The sequence below is a fragment of the Heteronotia binoei genome, chromosome 7 (assembly GCF_032191835.1).
Source record: "Heteronotia binoei isolate CCM8104 ecotype False Entrance Well chromosome 7, APGP_CSIRO_Hbin_v1, whole genome shotgun sequence".
Lineage (NCBI taxonomy): Eukaryota > Metazoa > Chordata > Lepidosauria > Squamata > Gekkonidae > Heteronotia > Heteronotia binoei.
In genome coordinates this window covers 110,279,452-110,283,987 of record NC_083229.1, presented here as the reverse complement: position 1 = coordinate 110,283,987, position 4,536 = coordinate 110,279,452, and the positions used below count along the sequence as shown (strand labels likewise).

At 43.5% G+C, this 4,536-nt stretch overlaps 1 non-coding gene across 1 annotated transcript; it reads right to left on the bottom strand.

Annotated features, from left to right (window-relative positions):
• Positions 1 to 4,079: 4,079 nt before the first annotated feature.
• TRNAA-AGC (transfer RNA alanine (anticodon AGC)) lies at positions 4,080 to 4,151 on the bottom strand. The gene has a single exon. It is a non-coding gene; the product is annotated as a tRNA-Ala (tRNA).
• Between the last annotated feature and the right edge of the window lie 385 nt (positions 4,152 to 4,536).

Below are 4,536 nucleotides of genomic sequence, written 5' to 3'. Positions count from 1 at the left end.
GTTGGAGGATTTGCTACATCAGGGGTGTGTGGTCTAATAGAAATAAATCCATCTCACTTAGGAAGTGGAAACAAAAATCTGAAATTGGGTTAGAAAGACAATGGGTTGGACTCCAGTTAAATTTTCAAGCATGCAAGAAAAGCATTCTGCCTTATTGATTCTGCTGCAACGTATCTCCAATTCCTTTGCAAGCTATTTTGGAGTTCTACCTAATAGCAGCATTTGGGAAGGAATTTGGGGGGCTGCAGTGGGAGGGGAGAGGTGGAGAAGCTTCCATGGACACCCTTCCATCCATGGAAATTTCAGGCATGATCCAAGCTGTTGTCAGAAAAAAAAATCTAGGTTTCAAAGCAAAATACAATGTTGCTTTTAGCCAGGTATATTTTTTTCCAGAGCTGTATGTTATCCTCCATTTATGTCACAAAATTGGCATTTTATAATCCTACTTGTGATTTAACTAAAAAATACTCCTATAAAAAGCCACTACTCCCAGCCCCTTTTATGTAGTACAACATTAAGTACAATACAGCACTGTGTCCCAGATGGAATACAGGAATGTAATTCAATTGCGAGATCCTGCTAATGCCCCACACTGTAAGAATATAGCTGAAGGGTTTAGGACATGTGGTAGTGAATCTCTCAACCTTGAGATTGAATTACAACCACACTATTCAGTCTGATTTTTTTTTTTTTTGCAGTTGCTTGTAAGGTACAGTACACCTCACAGTTATTTGCAATACTATCTTCAAAACAATTATTACTGTATGATTCAAAAACCCAATTTGTGAGCAAAGAAGATGGCCCTCAGACCAACCTGGGAAAGACAGTTTATTAGCAACAACACTTTTTTGGTAGGAAAAGCCCAGCAGGAACTCATTTGCATATTAGCCACACCCCTTTATGTCACCATTGCTTTGCGCAGGATTTTTTGAAGGAAAAGCCCAGCAGGATCTCATTTACATATTAGGTCACACCCTCTGACACCAAGCCAGCCAGAACTGTGTTCCTGTGTGTTCTGGCTCCAAAAAAGCCCTGATTAGCCCTGATTAGCAAGCTGCGATGTGCTCTGTCTGCTGACCACATATTCTTGGCTAAATTTCCATGTCCCATTTAAATTTTTTCAATCATTGTCTTTTGGATTTCTCTTCAAACTAAGTACATATGATAGACAGACTTTGTCCATACTGTTTTGTAGAAGCTAAAGCAGAATAATGTCTGAAGAAATCAGAACATTCTTATGAATTTAAACCTCAGTGTTCCAGTATGAACAGAATGCTCCCTGAAATAATCAGCCTCTACAACAGTAGTTCTCAACCTTTTGTATCTTACATCCCAGCACTCTATTCAAGAATCTGGATCACACCACAATAACCCACTTTTTTGAGAGTGGTATTTATATATTTACAGGATGCAAATGGTGGTCAGTAGTGTAAATATATAAACGGTCCATGTGTGTTTCCTTCTCCCACTGGTGTGTTTCCTTCTCCTACTTTATATGGTTCATGTGTGTTTCCTTCTCCTACTGATGCCAAAAAATAATTCCCTAACCTTTCCCTATGCTGGTTTTATGGGGACTGTTTTTCCCAGCTTTTGTTTTTTTAAAAAAATCTCCTTTTAGCATGGTCATGTTGTAAAATGCATACATCTGCATTTTATCTTTCTGTGCAAAGAAAGTATTAAGAGTTTTAATAAAGACTCTTATTTGTTCATGTCTTGCAGCTCTCAAACATTCAGATGTTTATTCTATGTGGCTCTTGCATTAAGCAAGTTTGGCCACCCCTGCTATAGGCACATGCCTTTTTTCCAAGCAGATCCCATGATCACAAGCACAGCTCTTTGGTGGTCAAGAGGGATCCATTTATTTGCAGTTCTAGCTGACATTCAACTCAGCTTACAAATTTACAAATTGGAATAAGTAGGACAAGATATAGGGCACATACTGCTCTTTTCCTTTTTTATTATTATTTATTTATATTCCACCCATTCCCCCTTAGGGACGCATACCTTCCCACATCCAACTATGGAAAGAGGGTGCACGTGTGTTTTCCAGGGCTGTTCCTAGTTTCATTCTGCTTGTATTAACAGAAGCACATTTTATAATTATTCATTTTCTTCTGCAACTCCCAGGGCTGATCGGAACAGTTTACTCAAAGCAATTATTAGTGAAAACTGAAACCAGTTCCTTCAGTGCCAAGCCATGATAGACTTCTCAGTTGTCTGAAGTGCAGGATGTCATATGTTTAGGGTATATAGAAGCTCAAATATTTCTACACTGTAGCACTGAGTTCTCATAACCCATCACCTTCTCCACCCTGCCCCCAAAACTCATCTATATGCTAATTTATCAGTGGCTAATATTGTCCTGAAATTTAATAGTACTGAGGGAAAGAGACTATGAAAAGAAAATGGAGCTTCCTCTCTTTACAAAGCCCGGCTTCATATAGTGTGGTGTGAAATGAAAAGCAACCAAAACATGGATTAAATCAAAGCATAGACAACAGCTGGAGGTGACACCCTTCAATCAACCCAGAATTCACATACTTTAAACCCGCCTCCATAGTAACACAGCCTGGAGAAATTTTTTTGGCTTCATAACATATGGGCATATTGATCATTTCTCTGCTCTTCTTCTACTGCTTTGACATCGCTGTGCAATGTCCCCAATGTGATGACATCACTTCCAGGTGATGTCATTGTTCCAGGGACATTGCGCTGGGACACTGTGGTATTTGGGCAAACTCTATGGTTTTGAAGGTGAAAAACCATCGAGTTTCATCCAAATGCCGGAGCATCCCTGTGTGACATCCCTGACACTATGACATCACTTCTGGGTGATGTCATCATCGCATCAGGGATGTCTCACGATCACCCTGCCCACTCCCAGAATGCCCTCCAAATCCCCCTGCTGGACAGGCGAAAGGACCTGACAACCCTACGCTTTGATACTGTCAGGGTAAATACAGATAGAACATTCTAACAGTGATTACAGTAGGTCACTCACCCACCAACATCCCATCTTCACAACTTGCCTGGGCCAATGGCAGCAAGAGCCATTTGTTAGAACGTAGGTTGTCAAGTTTCTGCAACAGAAGACAAAATTTTAAGCACCACTTGGAGGCAGGTGGAGTGGGTTGCAAAAAACATTTCCCTACTAGGTTTGCCCATCCACTAGTGGAGACAGGGCATCCCCATCTGTGCCTCTCAGTGCCTGCACTGGGGTGTCTGGTGCCCCAGGCAAGGGGGTGGGGCATGCCTTGCCCTGCCCCTACCCAGCTCTCTGACATGGAGGGGGCTGACTGGGGACTACTGCATGTTCACTCACATTGGAGGTGTTTGGAGCTGCTCCAAACACCTCTGACAAGAGCGAATGCATTGCATGCTGCCCTCTGCACTGCCCAGATCCAGAAGGGGCTGAGCACTAGATTTGTGTTGGTAGTGTGTTTGCAGGCCTGGGAGGTGGGGGAGGGGTACCCCTACCCCTGTGGCCAGGTGGCGCCCTAGACAGTCACCTACCTGGTCTACTCCCATGCACCTCTTGTATCTCTCTGCCATTGCCAAGACTCGGTAGGGGAAAAAAAGATGGCCATTGGGCTGATGGCATGACATCACTTACAAGAAAAACCCTGAAGTGACATAACACCATTTTAGGAATAACCACAAAATCCATGGTTTTACCAGTCTCCTTCCTTGCCCACATTCTCCACCCCCACCAACCACTTTCCCCATGTGAGTTTTCTACAGGCAGGGTGGATGATAACAGGGAGCAAATGACTGGAGGAAAGCAGATTCATGGGACAAATCCAGACAAGGGAAGGGGTTTTGCACTTTAAATTATCCTCCCACTCTAATGCTGCATAACTGATGGCATAACACCACTTCCAGCATGAGCCTGGAAATGAAATCATCATGTTGATTTCTAGGATTACACAGAAACCATCACATAACACATGAAACTACCTTATACTGAACCAGACCCTTGGTCCATCAAGGTCAGTATTGTCTACTCAGACACGCAGCAGCTCTCCAGGATCTCAGGCCAAGGTCTTTGACATCACTTCCTGCCAGATCTTTCTTTTTACTGGAGATACCAGGGATTGAACCTGGGTCCACCTGCATGCTAAGCAGATGCCCTACTACTGAGCCATGTCCCCCGCATTAAGGTGATGGTGATTTTTCTGGTATTTCCCCACCACTACCACCACTGCTGTACTAAATGGCAGCAGGGGGTCAGAGGCTGCCAGCAAGAAGCCTGCTGCTGTAGCTATATATAGCAGGAGACCTGGGAGCTCACCCTCACTAATTAGGAATTTTGTGGCAACCTAATTCTGCCTCTGCACCATCAAATTATAGCCAATAATACATATATATCTATTGATTTATTAGAAAACTTATACCCCATCTCTCCTTTGGGACTCGAGGTTCTGAAATACTCTCCGTAAGGTTGCCAATCCCCAGGTGGGGGCAGGGGATCCCCCAGTTTGGAGGCCCTCCTCCCGCTTCAGGGTCCTCAGAAAGCGGGGGGAGGGGAGGGAAATG